Consider the following 17,232-nt stretch of genomic DNA (forward strand, 5'->3'; position numbering starts at 1 on the left):
CAGAACACTTCTAGAGGTTCCTTCCAGCCTCAGCCATTCTGTGACTCTGTGGTAAGAGGTATTGCTTTCAACAAAATTAATGCTGTATCTTAAAAAGGCATACAGCTAGTTACTTGTAAGGACAAAGTGCATATTTGTCTGTAGTGCAGCATGCCTCACAGCCCTGTCCTCACCTAGAGAACAACATGTTAGACCAGTTCTTAGGAAGTCACAGGTTTTACACCTATTACATAAGCAGAAGATACGGTCCAGGAATTTTTCATGTACTATCAAACAGTGCTATAAAAGTTGGGTGTGAAATCAAACCAGAAAGTTGATATGCCTCTTCTTAGTGGCAAGTATCTTATGCAACCTACCTTCTATTCATACACATACTGCAGACTGGCAGGTCTTCATCACCACTTTTGTTTTAAATTTCATGTTCAACAGGAGTCCAGTGCTGCTTCCTTTGACATCAATGTTCAAAGTACATTAAGCTTAATAAGAGCCAGACTGGTCTACCTGTCTGACTTTGAAAAGCTAGTCCAATACTAAACAGATGAAATTAAGTCAGAACATTTGCAAATCTTTTCTGTACTCAGCATGTTGTTATGAATGTCTGTGGACATAACTGGGGAGAATGTTAATACAACCGGCTGTTAGCACAGAATAATAATTCTGTGTTGTTAGATTAGTGCCAAAGGAAAGGTATAATTATTTGCAATGCACAAGACATGAGGCTTATGAGAGTGCCGTGTTTTGGTGAACTTTATTTCTTCACAATTGTCTTAATACATGTTAATAATTTTTCTGAGGGATGTTAGTACTATTACACTTTCTTTCCCTTCTCACCTCCATGCATCAGAAGGGAAAGATTTCAGCCTGTGGAGATGCATCAGCAAATCAATTTTTCTAAAGGCAAAATCACTAGATGTTTATCCTATGAACTGGGGTTTTAATCAATGGGGTTATGCTGCAGAAACAAAGTAAATGAGTCTGATTGACTAGGAAACACCTAAGGAGTGTTGCACAGCTGTGCCAAACTTCAGCTGGGTTAGTGTGAATTCAAGTCTGGGGTATAGCTTGTTCTGACAAGAGATGAGGCAATGTGTGTCTGTGAGGCTATTACATTACCAGTATTGCTCAGCAGGGTTCAGCAGAACTGTACTCCAAAAGTTAATCCAGTCTAATGATTTCAGATCATACACATTTACTCTGGAATGGTGCTGCTTGAAGTTTCATTCAAAATGGAATTTATAAACTCACTGACATGGGATTCCTTTTTGCTTGTGTTATGAAGATAAAAGTAACACTGCTGCAATTAGTGCAAAGGTTAAATTCCAGAATCAACTATTAACAATGGTGGGTTCTTTATTTCTTGCTCTCTCCTGGTCAAGAATTGATTTTTTTTTTTTTCCTGAAGGCAATGCTTTCATTATAGACAAATTGCAAGACTTCATAAAAAGCAGCTGGGCAGAACTGTAGCGAGTGCATCAAGCAAGACCTCACTGCAAGTGACATAGCAGAGCATTTTGAGCTTAGCATTTAATAAAAGCAGGTAACAAAAACACTGCTGTATTACACTGTATAGGATGAAATCCCTTTGGAGTGACAATTTAAATTAAGTCAAAAAAATCAACAAACAACTACCAAACCTAAACCTATTACTGGTTTGTATCTGATCCACAAAACAAAAGATTCCAACAGGAATCTATGTCTAAGATGACCATGACATAAATGCAGTGTATGAGATAAATTCCCAAGAAAGGAAGTAGTCTAGGGGACAAAGATGTAAATAAAGATACATGTTGGGCAATCACTTTCATTTTGGTTTATTCAGACTTTTACCCCACAACTTGAATGACAATATTACAGCCAGAAATTAACCCAGTTCTTACTGAAATACTGCATAACCTGTACTGCCTAAGTGTGTGCTCTTTTACTGCTCTCTGTATCTTTCATACACTTAAAATGACAGCTTCCCACCAATGTCCCTGCTACAACACATAAACTTCTAATCCTAGAACACTGTGCCCCTGACCCCTCCTTGTTGGATTGTCATTATGAGAGCAAAGAGAGCACCACACACGTCATACAGGACAGGAGCTTCTCAAGTAGCACACACAGAGATACTTCCTCCTGGTTTGGTTTTTTTTCATTTCTAGCCTGAGGAACACAGTGTATCCTCATTAAAAAAGCCTACCTCATAGAAAATGGTTGTTCTCCAAACTGTGTGACACGGTCGTGCTCTCAGATGTTTACTGAACTTCACTTCTTTCATGGCTGTGGTTCTCTGTCTGCCAAATATCTTCTCTATCACTGCACCATTTAAGAGGCAAGAAGGAGCTGCATGGAAAAATTGCAGAAAAATTTTCCTAGGTCTTCCTATGAATTTTGTGTCTGTTTTGAAGACCTCAAGCTAGTCACAGCACAAACAGAGTTTTATTGGTGTCAGCTAAGGGCGAGGATATAGTTACTCTTTGCATAGACAGTAGTAGGTAAGCTCGTAATGCCTAAAGTATCACTTTAGGATCGGCAGTATATCAGTTTCCTTGTCCTACTTAGATTGCCTGGATGTGTCACAAAGATAAATGCATTCATCAGAATTAGCCTACTTTGTTAATTGGACTGAAACCCCCTACAAAGACTAAACATTTCAAGTTACTGTCTTTTTCCTGTGGCAGGTGTACTTCATCATGAAAACACAGGTGAGAGAAATTAAGTGCCAGTCAGTACCTACAAGGAACATGTTTCTACACAAAGGCAACATCATGCAAAAAACTCCAAACAATTCTTGAAAACATCTTTTAACACATCAGTTCCAGGTAAAGGCTGCTGGTTTGCTGATTCCTGTTTCCCATGATCTGTCCTGGAGCAGTTGGGGTATAACTTCCTAAAGTGTGAGGCACCTGCAGCTCTAGAGAAGCATTCATGCCTTTGGTGTTGCCCATCACGAAGCCAGAAATGCCAATATTACTTGGGCGTCCGTACTGACATCCTGTATCCACTGAAATTTGTCAGAAACACCTGATCTTGTTCAGCTTTTACACAGATCAAACTTTTGAAAGAAATTACAGAAAGTGTTCCTCTATATAATTGGGTGCATATAAATTTAATACACAGAAATCCACTGAAAATCAAAAGTTTAACTTGGCAGTGCTAGTCTTTTTAGATACTTCCTAATATATCTCACCTAATAGTCTCTTTTCATCTCCCACTCAGGCACACATCTTTTTCTATTCCAAGCAAATAATACAGATACCCATAATGATGGTACTGTCTATAAAAAACATTTTATTTTGCTCACTGTAGATCAAGACAGATGTAACACTAACACAAGAACAAAAGGAATGACAGAGCACTGGGGAGTTAAGCAAAGTTTCTTTCAAATGAGAAAGTCAGTAGCTCAAGAATCAAGGGAAAAAGATACTACTGCTCAAAGAAGTCACTGTAGTAGTTCTCTCCAGGCAGGATTTCACCCATGATGAAAAAGAGGGATCCACAGAAAGGTAAAATATGAGTGATAATTCTGGGGAAAGCCTTCTTTATTTGGCCTTTATAATAGTAGAACAGGAACAAACAGAAAGGAAAAGCATTTCATATTAGTATCAGGCATGCAGATAAACCCATATGGAACCTATTGTCACAAATTAAAAGTGAAACCAGTAATTTTGGAGGATTAAGGAAGGACTGGATAACAGATATTGGCAGCATGGCGTCCTGCTACAGAAGGCTGTCAAAAAACTAATTACTATTAAAAAAAAATCATTGTGCCATTGCCATGAGAATGCTAAGAATTTTAAAAGGCTTCCCTTTTGTGCTCAGTTGTTAGTGACAGCCTTTCTTGCATGTTCTTCTAATGTATCTAATACTAGTTTCTGTTAGAAGCAGGACAGGTCCCGCTCTGGATATTTGTGGTAGTTTATTTGTTTTTACTCATATTTTTGCCTTCCTTTGTTTGGCAGGGACAGTGACCAAAGCAGAAAGTGAGGTGGTCAAAAGTGAGGAACATTTCCTCAACTCTTACAGCAGAATTCACCTTAGTTGCTGAACACAGTCCACTCATAAAAGAGATGTCACTTGGTGGCAATCAGCTCTGTTATGGTTCTTCCTAAAAATAAAGCAGATTTTTTTGTAGTGGTGGTTGTCTGAAGATGCAGACAGTGACAAACAGCCTCTCCTTTATCTTTGCATTTTCCTCTTGATGTCTTGATAACACACCTATGTCAAATATTTAAAAGAAAGTCGTCTTTTCCCAATCAACGTATTTACTCCTCCAAAAATGCTAATGGAGGCTCAGTACCAGAGTAAGAAAGAAACACAAAGAGGGCAGCAGCACTGTACTTTCATCTGCTACAGCAAGCAGCTGTCAGCACTAATATAAAAATTATCCAGCAGGCATCCAAATTTATGCTAAGTAAACATTTCTTGAATCTATTACATACAGCAGGAACCTAGTTTTTCTCTGGCCTTTGTTCTGAGTAACTATTTCCCAGTCTTTCTTTCCTATGGTACATACAGCAAGCCAGTCACCTTGTTGTGGAAGGCCATTAGGTTGGTCAGGCAGGTTTTTCCCTTTGTAAGTCCATGCCAACTACTTGCAGATGCCTTCTTGCCCCTGAAGTGGTTTCCAGGATTAGCTGCTCCACCACCTTCCCAGGGATTCAGGTGAGACTCCTCAAGCTCTAGTTCCTCAGATTCCCATTCCCCTTCTTGGAGACAGGAGAGACTCTTGCTTCCTCCCAGTCCTCCCAGCTCTCTCCTCCACACCCTTTTGATTGCAAGCAGCCTGTAATGACCTAGGCCAGCACCCCCAGCACTTGTGGGTCCATTGCATCAGGGCCATGGATGCCTGTAGGTACAGTTTATTTATATATATCCCCTAGCCTGATCATCCTCCACTGGGAGTAAATGTGCTTTGCCCTGGACTTTCCCACTGGTCCCTGAGATTACTGAGAGCAAGCTATACCAGTAAAGAGAGAGGTGAAGAAGACATTGAATACTTCTGTGGCCTTTGTCACAGGGCTCCCTGCCCACTTGAGCAGTGGGGCCACATTTTCTCTGGTCTTCCTTTTCCTGCTGTTGTCCTTGTGGAAACCTTCCATGTTGGTGCGCACATGTGTTGCCATATTTACTTCCCGATGAGCGTTGGCTTTCCTGAAAATTTCTACAACCAGACAGCATCTCTGCAGTCCTCCTGACACCTGTACCTGCTTCCACCTCCAGCACACTTCCTTTTTGTGTCTGTGTCTAGCTGGGAGCTCCTTGTTCATCCTCTGCACTCTTGGCTTGGTTTCTGCTTGTTGGCATGGACCTTTTTTGAGCTTGGAGGAGATTACCCTTAAACATCCACTAACTGTCCTGGACTCCTCCTCTCTCCAGGGCCATAACCCATGGAATTCTTCCAGCCAGATCGCTGGACAAATTTTGCTCCCAAGAAGTCCAAGGTGGTATTGCTGTTTGCCTTATTACATCATCTAAGGGTCATAATCTCCACCATCTCATAGTTCCTGCAACCAGGCTTGTCTCTGACCTTCAGATCCCTGACCAATTCCTCCTGGTTTGTAAGTATCAGGGCCAGCCAAGCACCTCTGCTCCATGTCTTGTTGGATAAGTGCTGTTTATTCTTGCATTGGAAATGTCTTGAAAATTGAGTTTATTGCTGCAAAAGCACAGTAGATAAAACACTTCCTTTTGGAGAGAACAGTCTGTTACTTCATAGACACAGGCTCATGTCACACTCTGAACTGCTATTGTAGTTAGAGTTATGTTGTTCTTGAAAAGGCTCTTGGACTGTCTTGTGTACTTCTACACGAACCACTGCTCCCTGTTGGGTCCCTCTGTTGCATTTATCACTACCCAAGCTCTTCATTGGCTGCAGAATGACATTCAGTCATTCATTTTCCTTAGAAATCTCTAAGAAAAGTCTAGAAATCTCTCCATCTTTTCATGCCAGTCTTGTAATGCTCACAACAGCTACACTTCTGAATCTCTTTGTCATCTGTGCTGCAAACAACTCCAGGATTTATTTGGCTTAACTTTGCCATGGAGACAGTGTAGGGTTCTCCTGAGATCACATTCCACAAGAAACTCAGCATTTTTATTAAATCTGGTTGACTGCAAACTAGAAAGAACAATAGATTTCACACAAAAAATAGATTACAGAGGTACTTTAGGTACAGAGCAGTTAGAAAAATTAAGGAATCTATATGGCATATGGCATGGACTCCAGGACAGAGCCACCTCTGCATACAGAGCATGACATCTGATCAGTTGGACACTGACACAGGGGCCAAATCTTAGTTTCACTTTTTTTCCACTGACCAAAAATATTACTTAAGGATGAAATTCCTTTAACAGTTCCTCTAGCTTGCATCCCTTAATCATCAGAAAAGAGCTGCAGCTTCCTTAGAAAAAGCCTTATTGGACACAGAAACCAGAAGCTCAACAGGATGCTGTAAGTTACTGAACCATCATATGCAATTCTAGTGGGAATGCAATTCTTTATTAAACTGAATTGAATGGCTACAGAAAAGCTGGGTGAAGTGCCAGGAAGGAAGTATGGACTGGATATTCCTGCCATTGAATTCTTTAATTGCTAAAAAACCACTCTTCCAGGCACTGCCAGCTCCTCTATACAGAAAGGAAAGAAAATTTTAAGACCTGTGCTAAGAATGAAAATGCCTAAACATGGGGACATGGCAAAAGCAAGGCTGTCTGAGGTATAATTCCCCCTTGCAGGACCAACAAGGGGCCTGTACACAACGGTGCCTTTCAATGAGGCACAGTCTGGTGGTGATCGTCAGCGTATGCTCCACGGACTTAGCACTAAGCCTGCTTGGCCCCAGGCTGCCATGCTGACCAAAGATGCCAAACTAAATGAGTTAATTCCCAAAGCCACTTCATGGGAAACTGTGAGAAGAGGGCAGAGTAGGAGAAATGGTAGGCTGCAAGAAAGCATAAGGGGAACAAAAGGAGAGAGAGACAAAGACACCTACATATAATGCCTGATTAAACATTTCAGCCGACCAAAGCCCTCTGACCAAACTTGGGCAGAAACACATACTGAAAATTCAGGACTATTGTGGCTCCTAATAGAGCCAATTTTTATGGACTTAATTTATTTTCCTAATTAGTTTATATATAGAGCTCTAAGCATAAATATTTGTGAAAGCCAACTTCATACAGGAGAAAACTTAAAGACCTCCTGGAAAGGCTTTAGTTGGCACTAAGGGATGAAAACACCGCCACAAACAAAGCACTTTATTTCAGTGACTTGCTGCAGCCAGAAAAGAAAACAGCTGATCTACTTCTTTCCAAACTCCAGGTCAGTTGGACAGGAAGGAACTTCTTTCAGCCTGAGCAAGCTCTTCCAAGATCTGAATGTCAGCTAACTTTATTATGCCAGCTAATTAAGACTCTTGGAGAATGAAGATCCTGCTGAACACAGCGGGATCCCATCACAGGATTCAACAGACTGTACCAAGTCACATGGGGTGAGGCTTCAGGGCTGGGGGTGACCCATATCGACGTGCAGGCTGCTGGTTCTGGGCAGGGATTTTATCTTCTTACTGTCTGTAGAGAAAGTGACCAGAAAAAATAGAAGAAGCAGAAAAATGTTCTTTCCTTTTCTCGTCTGAGATTCCAGGTTTCTGTATCATTACAAGATTCAAAAACTCTGTAGGTTACAACAGTCAGCTTTGCTGTGCTATTCCTTGGTCAACCACCAGCTGGAATTCTGTCATAGAAGGAATATTTCAACTTGGTTTTACATGCAAGTAAGGAAAGAAATGGTTTTTTAAACTCTTGTGTTGATACAGTAAGGTGGCTTTGAGTTGATACAGTGAAGCGGCTGTGAGTTTCTTGAAAAGAAAGTCAAGGTTTGCATTCTGTGTGCTACAAGTTAAAAGGAAGAAGTCCACATCAATGAGAAGTCATGGTCATCTGAAGTTACTGAGTTAAGAATTAAGTATATTTCACAGGCTGGTTTTGCATTATGACAGCTGTTGCTGCCTTGCCAACAGAAAAAGACGACCATAATGAGAAAACCTTTTCCTTCCAGACTCAAGGACAGGAAACAGAGGGAAGAGAGAAAGTAACCAGGAAGAGCCCAGGACTAACACAATCTGAAAAATTTGCAATTAAGAGCCCCTAAATTCTATTTCTATCCATACATTCACCTTGGGGACTTCTGCACTTCCCTGCTGATTAGGATGTTGATACTTTTGGCTTTTGCTCACGACTAAAGATTAATTTCCCTGGAAACAGACACTATAGGCATGAAAATAAGGAAGCAGGCTCTAAAAACTGATGTTTAAAGAAAACTCAGCTCTCTTCCTACCTGTTGAACAGCAATTTTCATCTATGCAGTCCATCTGCCCACAGAGATGTAAAATTCTGGATTGAAGTAATCAGCCTGTTGATGCACACAGCTGCTTTCCAGAGGAGGGTTTGTTTTAAAAAGGCCATTCTTGGTTGGCTGTTAAGGACCTGCTAATTGTGTGGTATCACACTTCAAAATAGTGGGTTGTTGATAGTGGGGGGTTGTTCAGAGAATGCAAGATGATGTCTCACTTCACTGGTTCATCTGTATAAATTATTCACATTGACTGGTCTGTGCTTGATTTTGCAGGATAGAGCTCTTCAGAAATTCAGTGGTACCAGAATTCTTGCCCCCAAGTTGAGTGGTACAGATTAGTTTATTAAACTTTGTTGTCTCGCTTCACATTAGGTTTCTAATTATAAACATCCTAAGAAGTCCAGGGTGGCACTGTGTGTGAGAGGGTTCAAGTGTAGACATTATGAAAGGTTCTCTATCAGCAAAATATTTTGCTAGTGCCAAAGCATGGAGGGTGTAAACAGAAAAGGCAACCTTGGGAGTTGATTTCTCCCTTCTGCTTCCTGGTGCTCAAATCAATAATTTGAACATTTGACTGCAGGTGGGGTTCCCTCTGAGCTCTGGGAAACCAGTGCTCCCCTCATCGTCTCACAGCAGCTGGGAATTCAAGAACTGTGCGCACCCTCAGACCGCCCCACCCTGTGCCAGAGCAGTGTGGGGAAAGAGGGCATCCATCAGGGGTTGCTCATGGTTTGTTATTTACACAGAGAACCCCTGCTGGCATCTTATCAGGTCTTCTGGACAAAGTGGAAGAATATGAACAATTACTTTGTTTTTATTTTCAAACGAAAAACAAAACCAAAACTGAAAAAAACCGAAAACCTGAAGGTTTGGTAAACCAGCCCCTGAGCTGTTGACGCCTCAGCAAGAGAGGTCACTCCCACCTGCCCTGGAAGCTGCTTTTAAGCTGATTGCTTGTTTTTGGTCTTTGCCTGAGCTGCGCCACCAGTGAACCCTGCCTGGCCATGGGACCCACTGATCGTTCCATAGCCGTGGGCAAGTGTCTGAGTATGACCTTGGCCGTGTCCCCAGCCCATGACCAAGTTCTGTCATGAGCCTGCACTGCTGTCACCTGCAGCTCTCAGCTTCCCTGCCCTTTCACCTGATCTTAATTTTCCCTTCTTTCAAGGTCTATCCCTTTGCTCTAGGAACACCAATTGTCTCAGAGACTTCAAATTATGACTTAATGTCTGCCTGTAATACGTTCCAGTTGCATTAATTTACAAGAAGAAAAAAACCCAAAGAGCCTGAAGTTCATGGCTGTTAATCAAATATCATCCTTGTGCAGTTGTCCTTGCTTTATACAACCTCCTTTTAAGTTTGTAAATGTTTTCTCAATGCTGTTGTAACATACCAAAATCTGGGCTATGTTTCCAATGCCCTGAAATGGCATAAATGTACTCCATTGCTACGTATGTGCTTAGACTCAGGATCACATCTGTCATAAAACCAAGAAGCTGATGGATTGCCTAAAAAATACTATTGCAAAGCATATTTCTCCCATTAAAACCCCATTAAAAAAAAAAAGCTAAGTACTTACACGCCTAAAGGTATTGTTTGTTTGTTGCTTAAATCAATACTCTTTGGTAATGTTTGCATTTTGATATAATTCAGACATTCCCATCAGGCTTGAGATATACCAAGGATTCTTGGGAGGTCTCCTCTTCCTTCGTCTTTTAAAGCTAAGAGAAGAGATGCATTTTTTTACCAGAAGGATACCCTGGAATGGGCTTCCTAGAGGGTGTGGTTGATGCATTGACCCTGCCTTTGTTTAAAGAGCATTTGGATGATGTCCTTAACAATATGCTTTAACTTTTGATCAGCCCTGAAGTGCTAAGCCAGTTGGCCAAGATGAGTGTTTTAGGTCCCCTACAGCTGAAATATTCTATTCTATTCAATTCCATTCTAGCCTATTCCATGGAAAGCAGTGAAACATAAGCAAAACATAGAAGCTAACAACTGAGCAAGAAGGCTTCTAAACTGCTTTTTAAAACTTTCAATTAAGTTCTTCTAAAGCAAAAGTTAAGTATCTTTTCTAGCATCCAGTGATTCCTCCCATGTCATAGCTTGCATGTGCTGATGTTCACTGTATAAATATTTCTGGCAGTTCTGCTGCCATAATTTCTTTTGGTTGGTTTTGGTTTTTTGTTTGTTTTTTGGGTTTTGGTTTTTTTTGTTTGTTTGGTTTTTTTTTTTTTTTTTGTTTTGTTTTGTTTTGTTTGTTTTTGTTTTGTTTTTGTTGTTTTTTTTTTTTAATTCAGGGTTGTGTCAGAATATCTGGAGTTGTAACAGCCAAGGATTTCTGGCCGCTTAGGAAAGCCTGACATACCGAACCAGCATCATGCTGTAACTGCCTTCTGATGCTCTGGGAGGAAAAGAGGTCAATGAGAGGAATCAGTCAAAATTAACTCTGTAGAAGTTCATAGGAACCTGAGAAGGGAAATTAAATTGCATGGTATTTAGCAAAAAATATAAACAGAGGGAAGGAAAGGATGTAAATCTGGTATCCAGGGTGGAGCAGGATGATCCTCTAACAGCGTTTATACATGCATGTAAATATTCCAATTTCCAATTGTAGCAACATAGATTTTTAATACTTTTCCATAAGTATTCTAAAAGAGTGGTTTTCCTAGTGGTTTTTTAAATTGACTATTATTTTTCCCATTTCTCCTGTATTTTGAAATATTAATTTTCAAACCTTGAGGTACTTTGGACAGGAGTCTTGAGATCCAGTGAAACACTGCTGAAGCATCTGAGCTGGCAAGAGCACTGTTCAATAAAAATCAAAACAGGTTACTACAAGGTTCAAAGAATAGTAAGATCTGCAAACTGGTAGCTTAATGGTAGCTTCAGTTCAAACTGGAGGAAATAGAAGTTAAGCCTGGACTTATTCAGGCAAGAATTACTATTATTTGTCATCTGCTTGCTGTTTACGTTAGTTATTGACAGCATAACTCAAATTCCTATTGAATTTCTGTACCTCAGTGCAAACCTGACAGTAATTGAGATGCACTAGACATCTAAAAAGATCCATGACTGAAGGTGCTAAAGAGCAGTATATTTCCACAGCCTGTAACAGTGGTTTCTCCCATTCAGATTTGGAAATATTTTCGTGGGTACCCAATCATTTACAAGCAAAAGATGAAAATTCAGCTGTGCCCCTCCCACAACAAACATTCTGTCTGCAATCTGCAATAATCTGTGCAAGCATTAATACTTACGTAAATAGGACCAGGGATTTTAATTTAGTATTAATTCTGCCTGCCTGTCTCCCAAGCTGAAGTTCCCCTGGCAAAGGCTGCTTTTCCTGGTTGAGATCAGTTGCTTGAGAAAGCAGATTTCCCTCTGCTGTCTGCAGTAATGAAGAAGCTCCTTGACAGAATGGAAAGACCATGTGGCCAGAGGTGGCTTTCAGAGACTTCACAGACTAACATGGCTCCCCATAGCCATCTAAAAGTGTGCCTGTAAGGCCTGTCATCAGGCTGAAATTAATTTATGTGTCACAGAGCAAGAGATGCTTCAGTAGCGATCTCAAAAATTACTTTCTCGGTTGTGAAAATAGGTGCTTTTGAAACTTGTAACTCGTTGCTCACTTACTGAGTTTCATTTTCCTTTAGAAGTCTCCCCAGATTTGCCCTTAGGAAGTCAATTTGTCCTTGCTATCTAACATCTCAAAGGCAAAATTCAGTCCTCTTTAAAGAGGGATGATTTAGGACACAGTTGATGGATTGCTGCCAGTTGATTGAGCACAGTGCTGCTAATGCCAAGGTCACAGGTTCGAGCCCTGTACAGGCCATTCACTTTGGAGTTGGACTGATGATCCTTGTGGGCCCCTTCCAACTCCCTGATTTTGTGATACAACTGAGGCCGGTGCAAACCTTGGCACTGATTACTGAGTGTTCATGCTGTCAGAAGGCAACTGGTACATTTATGTGAGACAGAGTGTATTTTCAGGCAAAACTAGAAGGAAAAATAGCCCCCCCCCCATGAACATGCAAAAGATAATGTATGTGTGACCTTCCTGGAAATGTTCACACTTTTCACAGAAGACTATTTCTGCACCTCTCTGTAATGCTAAAGTTTAAAAAAAGGGTACTGAAATTTCATGTTTATCTTTGCAGCATTTTTCAAGACTGAATGCTGCAGTCACCTCACATGACATATTGTCAGACCTTGTTAGACTCAAACAGGCCTCTCATGTGCTGGATCCCAGTGCTTTATACCAAAGTATACCATAAGACTGAGGTGGGGGCTGATGGTTGAGAGGGATGACAGGCGGTTAGGACGCACGATGTGCTGGAGACACTCTCTTGGCAAGTTCTCAGAGGACTGCTCTCTTTTTGAGCAGTAAAGTGCAAAGTTATCTCATATGAATACTACCTTATTATTGAAAATATAACTGTGAATTCTGTATGGTAGGTATTTTTCTGAGGTTAAAGTTATCTTTTCATGAAGCGATCACTGTCTGGCACAGTATTTATTAATCCTCTGTCTGGACAGAGACAATTCTGGGACAAGTTAAAAATATTTTACTGTGCAAGCTCATTTAGTTTAAAAGAACTAGAGATTGCTTTTCGCTCAGTGACTCCAAAGGCTGAACGACCCCAAGCTGAACACTTGATGGACTTCTGAAAGGTGAGGTGGCTAGAGATGAGAGACACCATTACACAGTGCAGATGATGCCTTTGCTATTTTGTAGGATTAGTGTCTGTGACTCACCTGATGTAACTCTGATCGATCACATAGTTACATTAAAGGGTTTATAGCAGCAAGCAACGGAAAGGGAAAGCACGACACAGACTTCTCCTGGAACTCTTGGAAAGCAGTGAGGAAGCCAGTTGTGACTGACTGTTACCAGTGAGCTAATGACTGCTCCCAAGGGCCAGAAATCTCTTTATCAGACAGACATTAGGCTATTAAAAAACTAGTCTGGAGGAAACAGGCAGGACTGTCATCAGAGGAATGGTGACACAAGCAGAACAGACAGTAAGGCTACTTGATGATTTCAGCAGGGATGCCCTAGGGGGGGATAAGATGGATGTGCTCAACCAGGTTCTGAAAGGGGCTGCCCACTCCCACAGCTGGGCTTACCCAAAGGGTGCCCCCTTTATTAATCCCTGTGCCTCATTCAGGGAAGCATGTTCACCTAGAAGAGCTGCTTTGAATTAGCTTCTACTCCAGGGACTGTATCCAGAATCACAGAATATTCTCAGTTAGACCCAAAAGGATCATGAAGTCCAACTCTTGACCCAAGTGTCACACCATGTGCCTGAGAGAATTTTTTCAATGCTTCTTGAACTCCCTCAGGGTGGTGCTGTGACCACTTCCCTGGGGAGCCTCTTCCAGTGCCCAACCACCTTCTGGGGGAAGAACCTTTTTCTGACATCCAAACTAAACCTCCCCTTACAAAGCTTCAGGCCATTCCCTCAGGTCCTGTCACTGTCACCATAGAGAAGAGATCAGTGCCTGCCCCTGCTCTTCCCCTCACAAGGAAGCTGTAACTGCAGTGAGGTCTGTCCTCAGGCTGCTCCAGGCTGAACAGACCAAGCACCCTCAGCTGCTCCTCCTACGGCTTCCCCTCCAGACCCTTCACCATCCTCGTGGCCCTCCTTTGGACACTCTCCAATAGCTTTGTATCTCTCTTATCCTGTGGCACCCAAAGCTGCCCCAGCACTGGCGGTGAGGCTGCCCCAGAGCAGAGCAGAGCGGGACAATCCCCTCCCTTGCCCGGCTGGCGATGCTGTGCCTGATGCCCCCAGGACACAGGTGGCCCTCCTGGCTGCTAGGCACTGCTGAATCAGGTTCAACTTGCCACAGACGAGGGGCATGAGGTCCCTTTCCACAGCGCTGCTCTCCAGAATCTCATTCCCCAGTCTGTACACACATCCAGGGCTGCCCCATCCCAGATGCAGAACCCAGCATTCTCCCTTGCTGAACTTCGTATGGCTGGCAATTTCCCAGCCCTCTAATTCATTGAGGTCTACCTGCAGGGCCACCCTGCCTTCAAGGGAGTCAACAGCTCCTCTCATTTTTATATCATCTGCAAACCTAGATAATATCCCTTCCAGTCCTGCCTCCAAGTCATTAATGAAGATGTTTAAGAGCACTGGCCCTAAGGAGGAGGCCTGAGGAATCCCACCAGTGACAGGTCACCAGCCTGATGCCATCCCATTCACTGTAACCCTTTGTGCTCAGCCCATCAGCCAGTTGCTCACCCATCACATGATGTGTTTATCCAGCTGTGTGCTGGACATTTTGTCCAGAAGGATCCTGTGAGAGACAGTATTGAAACCTTTACTGAAATCCAAATGTTTACATCAACTGGCTTCCCCTGATCCAAGTAGATGGGTTAGCCTGTCAAAAAAGTAAGTTAATTTTGACAGGCAGGACTTTTCTGTCAAGAACCTGTGTTGGCTGTGACCGATGACTGCGTTGTCCTTCAGGTGTTTTTCAAGACTTCCCAGAATAATCTTCTCCATAATTTTGCCAGTCACTGAAGTGAGACTGCCAGGCCTGTAGTTTCCAGGCTCATCCTTCTTGCTCTTCTGGAAAACTGGGATGTCAGCCAGCTTGCAGTCAATTGGGACCTTTCCAGCTTCCCAAGTCCATTTGAAAATCTTTGAGAGAGATCTCATGATGACATCAGCTGGCTCTCTGAATATTCTCAGATGAATTCCATTGGGCCCTATAGATTTACAGGGATCCAGTGGGAGCAGCAGATCCCATACAAGGTCAGGGTCAGCCAGGAGTTGATCATTCTCACAGCCATGGTCCTCCAGCCCAGGGCACTGGGACCCCCTTAATCCATCACTGGCTTTGAGGACAGAGGCAAAGAAAGCATTAAACGTCTCTGCCTTGTCCATGTCCCTGTTTGTGAGGTGACCCTCCTCATCCTGTAACAGGACAGTATTATTTCTCCACTGTCTTTTGCTATCAATGCATTTCAAATCTGCTCTTTTTGTTGTCCCCCTCTATTGTGGCTGGCTTCAACTCCAGCTGATCTTCAGCCTGACAGATTTTCTCGCTGCAGTGGTGAGCAGCATCTCTGTATTCCTCTCACATCACCTGACCTTGCTTCTGCTGAGCCTACACCTTCCTTTTTGCCTCTACCTCCCAAAGAAGATTCCTGCTCAGCCAAGCCATCTTCTGCCTCACCTGCTCAAATTCTGACATTTGGGAATTGCCTCCTCCTGTTCCCTTAGAAGGTGGTGCTTAAAACGTGACCAGCACTGACGGATCCCAGCACCTGCAAAAGCATTTTCCCAGGGTACCTTACTCAGTAATTCCCTGAGCAGCCTGAAGTCTGCTCTCCTCATGTCCAGAATTGGGGTTTTGCTGGCACTTTCCTCCTGTCAACAGAGAATTTAAGGTTGATTGCTTTGCGGTCACTGTGGTGAAGATGGCCACCAACCTCGACTTTGCTCACAAAACCCTCTCTGTTGGCAAGCAACAAATCAAGGAGAGCATCTTTCCTAGCCAGCTCTCTTAGTACCTGTATCACAAAGTGGTCATCCAGGTCTTCTATGAATTTTCTTGACCCGTTTGTGCCAGCTCTGTGGTGTTCCCACATAGTTGAAATCCCCCATAAGGACAAGGGCAGTTGATTCAGAGGTGTCTCTTAGTTCCTCAAATATTAGTTCATCAGTATCACCGTCCTGGCTGGGTGGTCTATAGCAGACTCCCATGATGACATCTGCATTGTTTGCCCCTTAATCTTTACCCAAAAGCCCACTACTGTGGCATTGACAACTGTGAGCTCCATACATTCCAGCCCTTCTGTGAGCAAAGAGATAATAAATGTGTGACCTTCCTGAAATTCACCTGTGGTGAATGCAGCCTTCACAGAAGGGTATTTTCTGTACTCTCTGTATCACTACAGTTAAAAAAAAGTGCACTGAAGTTTCGTGTTTATCTTTCTACAATGTCTCTCAGGTGTAAACTTTGAACTTGGCACAGATAGAAAGGCAGAGAGAATCAGCCCCAGAGGTAGTCAGAATGACAGAATCACTTTAGTATAACCCACAGACAAGGCCAGGAAGATATTAATGAGAGACGATGTTCTGGACACGAGGGGAGGATTTTCTTGTTATGGGACATTGAGAATGTACAAGGAAGAACTTGTGGATAATATGTAGCAACTATACTTTTGCTTGTATAGCTGACTGTTTACTGCCCGAGTGGTCATTGTTTGTTAGGCAGCCTTGCCATTGTTCGCTAAGCAGCCAATCTTAAATTAGGCCACAGCCATTGTGAAGAGGTATAAGAATAGCAGTAGAGAAAATACAAAATCTTTTTACCTTTCTCGAGTATGGATTACGACCAGTGTGGCTTTTATGTCCACTTCGACAACAGCCACAGTGACCCAAGGGCAGGACCTGGCACCTGGCCTTGTGGAACCTCACACCACTGGTCCCATGATCCAGCCTGTGCAGATCCCTCTGCAGAGCCTTCCTACCCTCCAGCAGGTCAACAGTCCTGCCCATCTTGGTGTCACCTGCAAACTGACTGATGGTGCACTCAATGCCCTCATCCAGGTTATCCATAAAGACATTAAACAGAACTGGCCCCAGTACTGAGCCCTAGGGAACACTGCTGGTGACCGGCCACCAGCTGGATGTAACTCCATCCACCACCACTCTCTGGGCCCAGACATACAGACAGGTTTTTACCAGCACAGAGTACACCTGTGCCAAGCCATGGGCTGACAGCTTTTCCTGGAGAATGCAGTGGGAGTCACTATCAAAGGCTTTGAAGTTCAGGTAGATGACATGCACACAGTTTCCCTTATCCACTAGGTGGGTCACCCTGTCATAGAAGGTTGGTCAAGCAGAACCTGCCTTTCACAAATCTCTGCT

Source organism: Corvus hawaiiensis, chromosome Z, assembly GCF_020740725.1.
Source record: "Corvus hawaiiensis isolate bCorHaw1 chromosome Z, bCorHaw1.pri.cur, whole genome shotgun sequence".
Taxonomy (NCBI): Eukaryota; Metazoa; Chordata; class Aves; order Passeriformes; family Corvidae; genus Corvus; species Corvus hawaiiensis.